The sequence below is a fragment of the Pseudorca crassidens genome, chromosome 4 (genome assembly GCF_039906515.1).
Source record: "Pseudorca crassidens isolate mPseCra1 chromosome 4, mPseCra1.hap1, whole genome shotgun sequence".
Taxonomy (NCBI): domain Eukaryota; kingdom Metazoa; phylum Chordata; class Mammalia; order Artiodactyla; family Delphinidae; genus Pseudorca; species Pseudorca crassidens.
In genome coordinates, this window is record NC_090299.1 from 32,823,324 (window position 1) to 32,840,172 (window position 16,849).

The following is a 16,849-nucleotide window of genomic DNA, read 5'->3' on the forward strand; positions in this document are numbered from 1 at the left end:
ATCAAGTAGACAAGTGGTAGAAAAGCACTCCTAGGAAGAAGTATGTGAGTGCATATAAACTGTATCACATATTTTGGTCCTGCTAGAACACAAGGTAAAAGAAGGGAATTTTCAAGAGATAAAGCCAGAAACAGAAGCAGGGATTTCATCTTTCTGCAGTATGAAGATAATATACCTGGGATACACAGAAGGTCTTTCCTAATCCAATAAAAATAAATTGTAACAAACATATTTTTAAAACATTACGGTGCTCACAAAAGAGTAAAGAAATCTCAGGAATAAAATAAACAAACAATTAAGAACAGTGAACTGAAACTTGAAAAATAAGAATAATCAATAAGCACACAAAAACACTGGGCTTGCCCTGATACCAGTACCCAGAGCCTATGACAATGTGTAAGAGTTAAATATGACATTCTTGAATTAGGCAGAGCTAGTTGAAGGGTACTTAATTCCAGGTTCATAGAACGACCAGGATCTCAGAAGAAGAAAGAAGTTAACGCAAATCCTCTACAGAGAAAATTAATACTGATTTAGACTCTAGGATTCCCGCTAAGTCCCAATTACACAAGGAAATAAGCCACTGTAAGTGAAAGTCAGGAGATTGCCCTCTGAAGCAATTTGGATAATGGAATTGCTAAATAAGACTTTAGGGACTTCCCTGGTGGTTCAGTGGTTAAGAATCTGCCTTGCAATGCAGGGGACGCTGGTTTGATCTCTGGTCAGGAAACTAGAAACCCACATGCCACGGGGCAACTAAGCCCATGAGCCACAACTAGAGAGCCTAGGTGCTGCAACTACAGAGCCCATGCAGTCTAGAGCCCGCACACCACAACTACAGAGCCCATGCACTCTGCAGCCCATGTGCCGCAGCTAGAGAGAAGCTCGCACACCACAATGAAAGATTCCGCATGCCACAACTAAGACCCGATGCAGCCAAAATATAAATACTTTTTAAAAAGACTTTAAAAGACTTATGTTAGAAATATTTAAAGAAATATAAAATGAAATTTAAAAGTCAAAAGTAAAAAGGACACTATAAAAATAATTAGAAATATTTGATAATGAACCAAATAATTCAAATAACTGAGAAATAAGATATATAATAGTTAAATTTTTAAATAAATATATTCAATGAATTAACAGATGAGACAAAGACAAAAAGAAAATTTGTCAAGTGAAAAAGGATTTGAAGAAATTATCCCAAATAAGTCACTGAGAGTCAAAAGCATAAACAATACTAACAACATTTAAGAAAAAGTAAGATAGAATGAGAAAGTTTAACATATAGCTTATCGGAGTAACAGAATAAAAGAACAGAGGAATAAAGATATGATTCTGTGATAATGCAGAACTTTTAAGAATTGATAAAAACCATGGCTCTGCATGTGTAAAAATTCATAACATGTAATAAGAAGGATAAAAATAAATCTGTATCTGCACACGTTTTAAAGAAACTTAAATAAAATGAAGCCTTTCTTTAAAAAACAAACAATCAAAACTGAATCAATTTCTGGCCATGAAGAAGTAACATGAAACAGACTTACTCCCCATTATTGTAAACAGCTAGAAAGCTGGACAAAATATATGAAACAACTATTTTCAGACATCTAATAACCAAAAGTGCAAGACTGTGATCACTGAGAGAGAAAAAAAATGAGTGTTACAATTGTTTCAGATTTCTGCTTGGAGTCACATTCCAGAATGTTGCACAGAGAGAGGAATCCCAAATAGAACCCAAGAGTCTCACTGAATTTTCTTGTCTGAGATCAAGAAACGTGAAGTAGTTGGAATTATGGATGAAAGTTTCAGTATACAGCTACAGGCTGAAAAAAATGCTTTAGAAATATTCAGAGGTCTTTTGACATTTTACTGAATACTAAGCCACTTGAGTACATGATGAAATTCTGAGAGACTGAACAAAGAAAAACTAAGAAGTGGTAAGCAACCAATTCCAAGAGCTTTTATAGGGCTGGGAGATATTCAAACTCTGATCAGTGAAAGCGGAGATTCATTATTGGTCACTAATAGCATTCAGTAGAAATCCCAGAAGGGACACACCTTAGCATAAAGGATAAACTCTTACTAGACTATTCTAAGCCTGCTCTAAAAAATGTTAGAAATAAACCTCAAAGGGTTTTAGCTAATCTGTAAGTAACTTTACTATTTGCAAACTAATATGCTAGAACAAAATCCAAATATTCAACAATGTAACATTCACTATGTCCCCCACAATGAAAAATAACAAGCTATGCCAATAAACACGCTGGGAGAAATATCAGAAAATAGAAACATTCTCATGAACGATGGCAGAAATTATGGAATTAGCTGACAAAGACCTTAAAACAGCCATTATAAATATGTTCCATATGCTTGATAACTTAAAAATATATATATAGACATAAGAGACATGGGAAATATAGAAAATAACTAAAAGGAACTTCTAGAGATGAAAAATAAAACAAGTGAAACAAAAGAATTATGACTAGTAAGAGCATAAACACTTTAGAAGAAAAGATCAGTGATCTTGGACCATAGCAACAGAAACTATCATACTGAATAACAAAGAGAAAAAAAGACTAAAAACAAAATAAAAGATCCTCAGTGACTTATGGGACAATGTTAAGAGGCCTAATATATGTATAATTGGAGTTGCAAAATGTGTGCGTGTGAGGAGATGAAGGACAAAAACTGAAAAATAATGCTGAAAACTTCTTCAAAGTAGATGAACTCCATAATTGCACAAAACTAAGAAGCTAAATGAAACCAATACATGACAAACACAATGAAAATCATACTAAGACACATCATAATCAAATTATGAAAAGCCAGCAATAAAGAGAAAAAAGTAAGTGTGAGAGGGAAAAAAACATTTTGCCTACATGTGAAAGTTAATTTATCTGTCAACCTGACTGAGCTAAGGAAGGCCCAGACAGCTGGTAAAACTTATTTCTGGGTGTGCCTGTGAGGGTGTTTCCAGAAGAGTTTAGCATTTGAATCAGTTGATTGAAAAGATCACCCCGACCAATGTGAGTAGACAACATATAATTGGCTGAGGGCCTGAGTGGAACAAAAAGATGGAAGAAGGGAGAATTTGCTCTCTTGCTTGAGCTGAGATATCCATTTTCTTCTGTCCTTATACATAGGTCCTCCTGGTTCCAGACTCTTGGACTCAAATTAGGACTTATATCATTGGCTCTCCTGGTTCTTAGGCCTTCAGCTTTGTACTGGAACTACACCACCTGCTTCCTTAGGCTTCCAGCTTGAAGACAACGAATTGTGGGACTTCTTGGCCTCCATAGTCACATGAGCCAATTCCTACAATAAATTCCCTCATTCATCTATCTATGTATCCATCCATCCATCCATCTGCCTATATATCTATCCATCTATTTACCTATTTACCTATCTATCCTATTGGTTCTCTTTCTCTAGAGAACACTAACACACTACAAAGATAATAATAATCAGAGATTTCTCATCAAAAAATATCCAATCCAGGTGAGATGCAACATCTTTAAACTACTAAAAGAAGCAACTTTCATATAAAACTATCCTTAAAAAGAAAAGTAAAAGACAAACAAAGAAAACTCTTTTTCATGGTAAACAAAAACAGAAAGAATTTGTTACCAACTGTCTGGCACTATAAGAAATGTTATAGGAAAAATTTTAAGCAGAAGTAAAATTATAACATGAAAATTTGGAACTCTACTAAAGAAGGAATGGTGCTGAAAACGTTAAGTATGTGGTAAATAGAAAAGATGTTTTCTCATTTCAAATTTTGGTTTAAATCATAGTTGACTGAAATAAAATAATAATAATATAGGGTTTATGACAAATATAAAATAAAATGTATGACAACAATGGCACCTAGAACGGGAGGAGATAATGAAAGTATACTACTGTAAAAAGTAATATAATACTAGAGACTAGATTGTAATACAATAAAGATAAAATTTTAAAACCAGAACCATGACAAAAGGAAATAAATCAATATTGGAATTAAAGACACACATTAAAACCTCCATTCAAAAGAAGGAAATAAAAATGGTAAAAAGAAAAAAGAATAGATGGAATAAATAGAAAACAAATAGCAAGATGGTAAATTTAAAGCTGACCAAATTGACAATTACATTAAATGTAAATGGTCTAAATACCAATTAAAAGACAAATATTGTTAGAATTCAAATGCAAGACCCAACTATAAGCTATAAACTTGTTTTAACTATAAACACTTGTGTAAGCTAAATGCAAATTGATGGAAAATACAGATCATGAAAACACTAATCCCAAGTAAGAATTACAGTAAGGAGTTTGAATTGTATTTTATAGGACATGTCTCTAAAAGTGGATGTGAAAGATGACCTTTCCATAGGTACAAGGAACATATTAGAATTTATATTTTTATTTATTTTCTTTAAAAATGGAAAATAAATTAAGCTTTAATTATAATCAGAATGGATGGATTAATGGATCCCTAATTCATACTATGTGAGGTGATCAAATTATCTCCTATGGAACACAAGAGAAAGTTCCAAAACAGAGAAGTTTGTGTGTTTACTTTTTGAGTATTTCAAAATGATGTACTGTTCGTGTGCTCAGTTAACTGAATTCATGAATTATATTTCTAATTTTATCAACATTAACTATATTTAGGGGTCACAACATAGATAAGTGGTTTAAAAAGAAACAACCCTCTATAAATATAATGCTAATAATGCAAACATAGCAATGAAAGCATGGTAGAGATGACATTTCATCAGCCACATTATGAGGTTAAAAATGATGATCTAAGAAGATGGGGATCAGCATCATGGTGGTTGGTGTGAGTCATTCTTCTCTCTCCACTTTGATTTACAACTAATAGGATATCCATAACCGATCAAAGTTCCTTTGCAGAGCACACCAGAACACTTCAGAAATGCATCCAAAAGTGGGTGCATTAGACCATGGTGGAGGATATATAGAGTCAAGGGAGTCGCAGCAGCAGTAGCATTGGGGCAGTGGTGGTGGCAGCAACACCAACACTAATGGTAGTGGCAGCCCTTCTAGCAGAGGACGTGGAAAGTAAAAGTCTGCCTGGCCACAGGGGCTGCAGTAGAGGGTCCTGTTGCTCTTCAGAAAACAGATTTCTGAAGAGAGGTCTCCATGACCAGGAGAGGGAAAGTAAAAGGAAGAAGGCAGAGAATTGAAGGAATGCATTTCATGCCATCTGCCCAAAATGTCAGAAGATCTGCCCACAAACCTCTTGGACTCCTCCACTCCCTCCGAGACTCCCCCTACTGGGCCAGAACCCAAGTGCTAAGAACACACCTCTTCCAACTCTTGTCACCAGTTTTTTTGTTTGTTTGTTTTTATGGGCTCACTCCCAAATTTAGCTACAAGTTAGCATCAGTAACAGAAACCAAAAACTTGTGCTATAGTACCACCTTCTGGAAAACAAAAGAAAGACTTCTAATTGCCAACCTGTTGGATTGTTAGAATGAAAGAAAACAAAGTCTTACCTAAATAAAAAAGTTGTTTGCTAATTCAAATGCAGCAGCAGAGGAACATTTCATCAAACACTATGAAAAATCATGGTAATATGGTATCACAAAAACAAAATCACAATTCTCCAGCAAGTGAAATTGGACACAGAATGTTGCATTCTGATAGAGAATTCAAAATAGTTGTTATAAAGAAATTCAACAAGCTACAAGAAAACTCAAAAAGGCAATTCAATGAACTCAGGAATAAAATTAATTAACACTTTACCAAACAGATGTAAATTCTAAAAAAGAACTAAACAGAAATTCTGGAGCCAAAAAACTCAAAAAAAAAAAAGAGATGAAGAATGCATTAGAAGGCATTGAAAACAGAGCAGATCAGATGGAAGAGAGAATAAGCAACCAGAAAGTTAGGAATTTAGAAATGATTCAAATGGAAGGTGAAAGAGAACTAAGATTTTTTTAGAGAGAAGAAACCTTATGAGAGTTATCAGACTCCATTAGAAAATCCAACATAAAAGTAATCGGTTCACCAGAAGGAAAAGAGAAGAAGGGGACAGAGAGTTTATTTTAAAAAACAATAGCTGAGAACCTCCTAAACCTGGGGAAAGAACTGTATATACAAGTCCACAAAGCTAACAGAACACCTTAGTATCTCAATGCAAAAAGAACTTTTCTAAGACACATTATGATGAAACTGTCAGGCCAATGATAACGAAGTTTAAAAACACTCAGTGAAAAAAAGAAAGTAATCTATAAAGGGACCCCCATTAAGCCACCATCAGATTTCTCAGTAGAAAATCTACAGGCCATGAGAGAGTGGATTGACATGCTCAAACTATGGAAACATACAAATTGCCAGCCAAGAATACTCTATCTGACAAAGTTACCCTTCAGATATGAAGGGAAAATGAAAGCTTTCCCAGACAAAAAAGAGCTGAGGGAGTTCAAATCACCAGACCTGCCTTACAAGAAATGTTGGAGGGAGCTCTTCAAGTTGAAATGAAGACAAAGGCACACAAAACTCTGATTAAGATGATAAACACAGTCGGAATTAGAAAACTGTAACTCTATTTTAGAAGCGTGTTAAACAATTATAGCATAAACGTTAAAGGAAAAGAATATTAAAAATAACTATAGTCACTACAATTTGGTAACAAATTCACAGCTTAAAAAGATAAGTTGTGGGCTTCCCTGGTGGCGCAGTGGTTGAGAGTCCGCCTGCCGATGCAGGGGACACGGGTTCGTGCCCCGGTCCGGGAAGATCCCACATGCCGCGGAGCAGCTGGGCCCGTGAGCCATGGCCGCTGAGCCTGCGCGTCCTGAGCCCGTGCTCCGCAATGGGGGAGGCCACAACAGTGAGAGGCCCGCGTAACGCAAAAAAAAAAAAAAAAAAAGATAAGTTGTGACATCAAACCACAGAAAAGAAGGAATAGAAGAACGGAACCTTTATAGGCAAATGAAGGTAAGTTGCTATAAGCAGAAAAAGGACTCTTGTATTTATGAGATGTTTTATGTAAACTTTATGGTAATCACAAAGCAAACATCTAGAGCAGAGACACAAAACAAAAAATAGGAGACTGAACTAATCACTGTGTAAAACCACCAACTTACAAAGGTAGACAGAAACAGAAGGAAAAAGAAACAATGGAGAAAAAAAATAACCAGAAAACAAAAGATAAAATGGCAGTAGTATGTTCTTACACATCAATAATCATCTAAATGTAAATAGACTGAACTCACTAATCAAAAAAACACGGAGTGGCTGGATGAATTAAAAAAACAAGACCCAACTGTATGTTACCTACAGAAGACTCACTTCAATTCTAAAGACACACATAGGCTCAAGTGAATGATTGAAGATGATATTCCAAGCAAGAAGAAACCAAAAGAAAGTGAACATAGCCATACTTATATCAGACATAACAGACTTCAAGCCAAAAAATGGTAGCAAGAGACAAATAAAGTCATTATAAAATGAAAAAGGGGTCAATACATCAAGATATAACAATTGTAAATATACATGCTCCCAACACTGAGTACCAAAATATTAAGCAAATGCTAATGGATCTTAAGGGAGACCTACACAACAATATAATAATATTGTATTTCAATATCCCACTATCAGGAAAGAATAGATTGCCTAGACAGAAAATGAACAATTAATGTTGGAGTTGAACCATAATTTAGAACAAATGAATGCAGCAGACATATACTGAACATTCCAACCAACCATAGCAGAATACACAGTTTTCTCAAGTGCACATGGAACTTCTCCAGGACAGATGTATAACAGGACACAAAACAAACCTTAACAAATTCAAGAAAACTGAAATCATAGCAACTATCTTTTCTGACCACAATGGTATCAAACTAGAAATCAACAACTATAGGAAAGTGGTAAGATGTACAAATATATGGAAACTAAACAACACACTTCTAAACAACCAATTGGTCAAAAAAGAAATCAAAAGTGAAATTAAAAATTATCTCAAAACAAATGAAAATGTAAATACATCAAATCTTGTGGAATGCAACAAAAGCATTTTTGAGAGGAAAGTTTATAGTAATAAATGCATATATTAAGAAATTAGAAAGATTTCAAATAAAATACTTAACTTTACACCTCAGGGACTAGACAAAAAAGACCAAATCAAGCCCAAAGTTAGCAGAAGGAAGGAAATAATAAGGATCAGAGCAGAAATAAATGAAATAGAGACCAGAAAAACAATAGAAAGGAACAATGAATCTAAGAGCTAGTTCTTTGAAAAGGCAAACAAAATTGACAAAGCTTTAGGTAGATTAACCAAGAAAAAACGAGAGAAGACTCAAATAAAATTGAAGAGGGAACATTACAACTAATACTAGACAGAAATACATAGGAACATCAGAGACTGCTATGAATAATTATATGTCAACAAGTTACATAACCTAGAAGAACTAGATACATTTCTAGAAACACAACTTACCAAGACTCAATCAGGAAGAAATAGAAAATATAAAGAGACCAATAATCAGTAAAGAGATTGAATCAATAACAGAAACATCCCAACATAGAAAACTTCAGAATCAGACAGATTCACTGGTGAATTCTACTAAACATTTAAAGAAGAATTAACAACAACCCTCCTCAAACACTTCCAAAATATTGAGGAGGAAAGAACACTTCCAAATTCATTCTATAAGGCCAGCATTACTGTTATCGAATACAGGTCTGTGTGCCCTGCACACAGTGAGGCCAAACGATACTGAAACATCAAAGTTTGGAGCCAAGAAAGGTTTATTGCAGGCCATGCATAGAGATGGGTGGCTCATGCCTTAAAAAACCCCAAACTCCCCAAAGGCATTCAGCAAAGCCCTTTTAAAGGCAAGGTGAGAGAGGAGCGTGGTTAGTTATTGCAAAATTCTTGGTGTCAGATCCTTTGTCCTTATAACTGTCCATGGGGTCAGGTCATGGTCAGGTCACAATGTTCCAGCCACAGCATCTTCAACTGGCCTTTCACACCAGCAGAGGGTCTACCTAATGGACGATCACACAGAGCATCACCACCTCCACTAGTCTGCCGGTCCACCTGTCAGTATGCCTGCCCGGCCGCCTGAAACAGCCCAGTCACCCAAAGTGAGAGGCTGAAACATTTGCGCCTGCCCGGTGCAGCCGCAGCCTTTCCCTTCTGTACCCCTCCTCAGCACCCTGCTATGTCAGGACTCACTCAGCAACTGCTCTGGGGAAGGGGGCAAGAGGGCAAATGGGGGCCAGGTCCCACAGACTGCAACCAAGGGAGACTGCCACCGTGGGGACCACTGCCATGCCGACCATTGGCAAAGCAGAACAGCTAACGGCCATGGACCAATGGCCACACTCCCGCCCTGCCCCTATTACATTACCTTGATACCAAAACCAGGTACAGGTACCACAAGAAAAGAAAACTATACACCAACATCCCTGGTGAGCATAGATGTAAAAATTCTCAATAAAATATTAGCAAACTGAATTCAAGAACACAGTAAAAAGATAACGCACTATAATCAGTGGGATTCATCTCTGGAATGCAAATATGATTCAACATACACAAATCAATTAATGTAATATATCACATCAACAAAATCAAAAAATCACATGATCATTTCAACAGACACGGAAAAAGCATCTGACAAAATACAATATGCTTTCATGATAAAAAGCCTTTGACAGATTGGGTATAGAAGGAACATAACTCAACATAATAAAAGTCATATTTAACTAACCCACAGCTAACATTATACTCAATGGAGAAAAACTGAAAGCTTTTCCTCCAAGATCAGGAGCAAGACAAGAATGCCCACTCTCATCTCTCTTATTCAATATAGTACTGGAAGCCCTAGACAGGGCAATTAGGCAAGACAAAGAAATAAAAGGCATCTAAATCAGAAAGGAAGATGCAAAGCTATTGCTTTCTGCTGATGATATGATTTTATATATAGAAAATTCCAAAGAGTCAACAAAAAAACTGTTGGAACTAATCAACAGTTTCAGTAAAGTTGCAGGATACAAAAGCAACATATAGAAATCAGTTGCATTCCTTTACACTAACAATGAACCATCTGAAAAAGAAGTAAAATTATCCCTTTCACAAGAGCATCATAAACAATAAAATACTTAGAATTAAATTTAACCAAGGAAGTGAAATATCTGTATAATTAAAACTACAAGACTTTGAGAGAGTGGCACTGACATATATACACTACTAAATGTAAAATAGATAGTTAGTGGGAAGCAGCCACATAGCACAGGGAGATCAGCTCCATGCTTTGTGACCACCTAGAGGGGTGGGATAGGGACAGTGGGAGGGAGATGTAAGAGGGAGGGGATATGGGGATATATGTATACGTATAGCTGATTCACTTTGTTATACAGCAGGAACTAACACAACATTGTAAAGCAATTATACTCCAATAAAGATGTTAAAAAAAATTTTTTTAAATATCAGAATGATACCTAAAAAAGAAGAAAACTACAAGACTTTGCTGAGAGAAATCAAAGAAGACACAATTTTTCTAAAATCCCATGTTCATGGATTGGAAGAACTATACTGTTTAAATATCCATGCTGCTCAAAGCCATCTACAGATTCAACACAATTCTCATCAAAATATCAGTTATTCTTCACCGAAACAGAAGAAACAATCGTAAAATTTGTGTGGAACCACAAAAGACCTTGAATAGCCAAAGTAATCCTGAGAAAAAAGAACAAAGCTGGGGGTATCATGCTTCCTGATTTCAAACTATACAACAAAGCCAGAGCAATAAGAACAGCACAAAAATATACATGTAAACAAATGGAACAGAACAGAGAGCCCAGAATTAAATCCTGGCATATACAATCAACCAATATTCAACAAGGAAGCCAAGAGCATTCAATAAGGAAAGGATAGTGTCTTCAACAATTAATGCTGGGGAAACTGGAGAAATACATGCAGAACAGTAAAACTGGATCCCTATCTCACACTACTCATAAAATATTAACTTGAAATGGATCAAAGACGTAAACATAAAACCTGATATCACAAAACTCCTAGAAGAAAATATGGGGAAGAAGCTCCTTGATATTGATGTTGGCAACGATTTTGGGGACATGATGCCAAAAGCACAAACAACAAAAGCAAGAATCAACAAATGGGACTACACCAAATTCAAAGCTTCATACAGCAAAAGAAACAACAAAATGAAAAGACAACCTACAGAATGGGAGAAAAAATTTGTAAACCATATATCAGATGAAGGGTTAATATCCAAAATATACAAAGAACTCATACAAGTTAATAACAAATACAAACACCCAATTTAAAAATGAGCAAAAGAACTACATAGATATTTTCCAAAGAGGACATCAAAATGGCCAACAGGCTCATGAAAAGATGCTCAACATTACTAATCATCAGGGAAATGCAAATCAAAACCACAATGAGATACCACCTCACACCTGCTAGAATGGCTAGCATCAAGAAGACAAGAGAGAGCAGGTGCTGGCAAGGATGTGGTGAAAAGGGAGCCCTTATAACACTGTTGATGGGAATGTAAACTGGTCCAACCACTGTGGAAAACAATATGGAAATTCCTCAAAAAATTAAAAATAGATCTAACAATCTAGCAATCCACTTCTGGGTATATGCCCAAAAGAAATGAAAACAGGATTTTGAAGAGATATATGCACTCTCATCTTTACTGAAGTATTATTCACAACAGCCAAGATATGGAAACAACCTAAATGACCATCAGTGGATGAATGGATAAAAAAGATGTGCTATATATACAGTTGAATATTATTCATGTGTGAGAAAGAAGGATATCCTGCCATCTGTGACAACATGGATGGACCTTGAGCACATTATGCTGTGAGAAGTCAGACAAAGAAAGACAAGTACGATATGATATCACTTATACATGGAATCTAAAAGAGCCAAGCTCATAAAAAATAGAGAGTAAAACGCTGGTTATCAGGGGATGGGTAGATAAGACTGATGCTGTTAAGAGAACAAACTTGCAATGATCTAATTCACAGTATTAATGAATATAAACAACAATATTGTACTATAATTATGTAACGTGATAAATATCACAACAGCAATCATGTTACAATATTATGTATCAAAGTAACAAACTATACACAATGTTATATGTCAAATATATTCACTATAAAAAGATCTGACATGAAGACAAGCAAAATAAATTAAAATTAATAAGGTTATTTTAAATATGGACTTGTAACCACCATCATTAGTAGTTAATCTTGCTCTAAATTTAGTTTACCTTGAAATATTACCTAATAAGAGTGGTAAACCTTCTACAAATATTTTACATTGAATTTTTATCCTCTCATTTTTCTATTTGGAAGTATCTTTTATCATTTTGATCAACAGGACTGTGCAATAAGAAAAGTATGGAAAATATTGGCATCATCATTGGACAACCTTTGATAGGCTTTCAACAGTGCAGTAGCATGGCCATATTTTCACTTTGAACGCTAAGAATGGAATAAAATATAGGCAAAAAGCTGAGTTCAGAGGATGCTGCAGTAACTCAGCCAGGAGTTAATTAGGACCTGAAATAAGGAAGTAGGAGTAAGAAGAGGCTGTTTTGTGAGCACTTTGGACCATGGAATTAAGAAATGTGATTGATGGACCTGAGGCAAGTGCAATGCTGAGACTAAGGTGGAATCAAGGAGAACTGCCAATTCCCTAGGTTTGGTGAAAGAGTGTGGTGTACATCCCAATGTACCTTAGGGGAGATGTGAAAAACTCCCCTAACTCCTTCATAAAGAGCTCAGATCACATTGTTTTTAAATTGAGGTGTAATTGACATGTAACATCATATTAATTTCAGGTGTACAACATAATGATTTGATATTTGTATATATTGCAAAATGATCACCACAATAAGTCTAGTTAACATCCATACAAGTTACAATTTTTTTTCTTGTAATGATAACCTTAAGATCAGAATGCATTCTATACATTGCTAATCATATTGTTTTATATGGAGCTATTAAGTGTAATTATAAAGAGATAACCTCTGACTTACAAATCAGTTTAGTTTAATATACATCTGTTGACTATCTAGTGAATATCTGTTCATCAGCTCAGTATTGAAATTTGAGAAACATGTTCCACTTGGGGTTGTATCATTAACTGATGATGGATATGCATATTGCAACACTATTTATTATAGATTTATTGTATATATGTCCACATTTTTCACTCATCATTCCTTTATTAGACTATTATATAATAAAGAACAAATATGAAAAAAAACTGTTTTGGGCTTCCCTGGTGGCACAGTCGTAAAGAATCCGCCTGCCAATGCACGGGAGACAGGTTTGAGCCCTGGCCTGGGAAGATCCCACATGCCACGGAGCAACTAAGCCCATGCACCACAACTACTGAGCCTGTGCTCTAGAGCCCGTGAGCAACAACTACTGAGCCCACGTGCCACAACTACAGAAGCCCACGTGCCTAGAGCCTGTGCTCCACAACAAGACAAGTCACTGCAATGAGAAGCCTGTGCACCACAACAAAGAGTAGCCCCCGCTCACCACAACTGGAGAAAGCCCACACGCAGCAACAAAGACCCAACGCAGCCAAAAATAAATAAATAAATAAATTTTTTTTTTTTAAAAAAAAGACTGTTTTAACCAGAAACCTATAGTCACAAAAATGTCTATACAATATATTTACTGTTTTCCTTGCATTTTGCCATGAGTGGAAAAAGCTACAATTATTAATGATACAACAATAAGTGAGTCTGAAATGCAGAATGAACTTAAGCCAAAACAAGTGAAAGATTACTCTATTACTGCCAGTGAAAATCACAGCCTAAAAATGTATAATACTAGGCTTCCCTAGTGGCGCAGTGGTTGAGAGTCCGCCTGCCGATGCAGGGGACGCGGCTTTGTGCCTCGGTCCGGAAAGATCCCACATGCCGTGGAGTGGCTGGGCCTGTGAGCCATGGCCGCTGAGCCTGCGCGTCCGGAGCCTGTGCTCCGCAACGGGAGAGGTCACAACAGTGAGAGGTCCGCGTACCGCAAAAAAAAAAAAAAAACATACATATATATATATATATATATATAGCTACTAAACTGAGAAATACAGACAGAACAGAATAAGAAGGGAAATGGGGCAAAGGAAAAGGAGGTGGCATATGCCACAGAGAAAAAAGACATGGGTCTCTAGTCTTCCTGAACTCTGACAATGACCTTGTTAAAGCTATCACATTTCTTGTCTGAAATTACATAATAACCTGATTGGTGAAAGTAAGTTATTATGTGTGTTTCATATTAACACAAAAAGAAAAAAGATTTAAATTATTTTTGAGGAACACCTGGAGCATATCCTTTGGACACTTGTGGATAAGAGACACCTACTCTGCAACTATTTAACAAAGAGAAGAACACTAAGAAAGTTTCTTCTTTCCTTTTTGGCTCCTAATCATTTCAGAAATTCCTGACATAAGTAATTAGGCAAAAATAAAATGCAAAAGGAATTCCTACTGGCATTTGGCAATATAAATATTACGTGTACAGGGATGATGTTTTGTTAACATCCTGCAATCCCTTTTCCAATTTCCTCCATTCTTTTATATAGTAAAGTTTTAGTTATGCCTCCAGATACAGAATAAATTAGGCAAAAAAGTTTAAAGCCCTGTGTTCCTAATTACTCTTCTTTTAAAATATCCTTAAAGTCCATTTAATTGGTTCCTTCAGGAGTTTAAATAGAATGGCACTAACGAATTTACATGTAACAAAATGTTTGAGGTAAGACTCAAATAGTGAAATTATGCCCTATTTGGTCTTACTTGGATTTTTACTTACTTACATTTTCCAATCTATAGGAGCAAGTATTTAATTTTCCAATTCTTTCTTGATTCATATTCCCTAAGACCAAGAAAAAGGGGGGAGGGGCAACTCTCAGAGAGATTATTCTACCAGCTCTGTGACAACAGTAACTTTATAAGTTCTTCTTAAATTCTTTTCTGATTTTCAGTTTTCTTTAAACATAATGTCATCCTTATCCACATTTTTATTATGTATTATAGCCAACTGAAACATCACTTTTAAAAGATTTACCGAATGCATAAACAAAATGTGATACACACACAGGAATATCATTCAGCCTTGAAAAGGAAGGAAATTCAACATGGATGAACCCTGAGGACATGACCTAGCAGCTGAGGACACACTGAGTGGAATAAACCAGGCACAGAAATACAAATATTATACGATTCTACTTACATGAAGTACTTGAGGCAGTCAAATTTACAGCAACAGCAGCTTGCGGACACTCAGAGGGACGGCATCTTCCCCAGGGCGCAGGCGGGTTCAGGTTCCGAACGCTGTCGGCCAGGCAGCCTCCGTCTGTGCAGATTCAGCCACAACATGGCAACTGTCTTTATAAGGAATATGGTAGTTTCTGCACATGAAACCTCCGCTAAGTCAGAGTTGTTGCACGAGGAAACCTCACACACGCTCCACACTCCTGCCGGGAGCCCCTTTGTGCTGCGGTCCCCGCCCCCCCGCACTGGGCACAAATCCCAGCACAGCCAGGGGTCGCTTCTCTCCAACCTCCTGCTGCTGCGCCCACAGCCGGCGCAGGCATTTAAAACCAGGCACGTCATCAAGAGGCGCCGCAAGGACGGTTCACCCAGTGAAGAGGCGTGGAAGTCGGTTCAGCTGTTACAAAACGAACCCAAAGCACAAGCAGGCAGATGTAGTGCATTTGGCTGTGAAATAATGTGTTAAATTGTATAATTTCCTTGGGAAATGGTGTTACCCTAATGAAAGAAAACTAAGATTTAAACTTTCTGTTGTATTTTTAAAAAAAAAGAATCATAGGAGCAGAAAGTAGGACGGTCGCTGCCAGGGGCTAGGGGAAGAGGCGAATGGGGAATTGCTAAATGAGTACAGAGTTTCAGTTTTTCAAGGTGAAGAGTTCTGAAGATGGATGTTGTTGATTGGTAGCACAACAATGTGAATGTAATTGAAGCCACTGCACTGTACACTTAAAAATGGTTATGATGGTGAATTTTATGTCATTTAAATTTTATCATAATTAGAAATAATTTTAAAAAGATTTATATAAGTTTTCTTGATCTTACTCCAATTGTGTTGTCCATTCATCATTTTAAAAATGCATGGAAGTAAACAAGAATACTACATTCTAAGTGATCCAAATGATGCACAATTGTTAGAGCAAAACAATAAATTCCTCCTTGACTTAACTGCTCCCTTCCCCAAGGTCACAGGTGATGGGTATTCTAGTTTCTGTCTATGGGATAGGTATAAATCTATAAATAAAATGTATATATTTGACATATACATATTACATATGTATATGTGGATATCTTTTAACCTAAATGGAGTCATGTCATGTACATAGTTCTCAGACTTGCTTTTTTTATTTAATACATCTTAGAGATGTTTCCAACTCAGTGCATACGGCTTTTCCTCGTTCTTTCTAACACCTGCACAGCATTCCATTGTATGGATTTACTATCATTTATTTAACCATTTCTCTACTGATGAAACACTGAAGTTGTTTCTTCTTTCATTTTCAAATGTCTGACCTTGGTAAAGGTCCACTGTGCTGAACAATGTACTAAAATCTTTGCATGGAAGTATGCCCAGCACCTACCATAGTCCCTCGAATGTACATGAGTTAAATAACATCTTAGATTTAGATTCCTTGAGGTGATGGGCTTGACTTCTATTGGTACTATACTAAAAGATAGTAAAGAAAAATATATATACATCATACATACCAAATATGCACATGTGAATTATTATAACAAATGAGAGTACAATTTTTAAGAAACTAAACAAATGTGGAATCCAG

At 36.2% G+C, this 16,849-nt stretch overlaps 1 long non-coding RNA gene across 1 annotated transcript in view; it reads right to left on the reverse strand.

Moving 5' to 3' along the window:
• LOC137223108 (uncharacterized) overlaps window positions 1–15,773 on the reverse strand; it is a 258,839-nt gene extending 243,066 nt beyond the window's left edge. Inside the window, exon 1 of the long non-coding RNA XR_010942719.1 lies at window positions 15,250–15,773. This is a non-coding gene — a long non-coding RNA (uncharacterized lncRNA). The remainder of the gene's footprint in view (window positions 1–15,249) is intronic.
• Window positions 15,774–16,849: the final 1,076 nt, after the last annotated feature.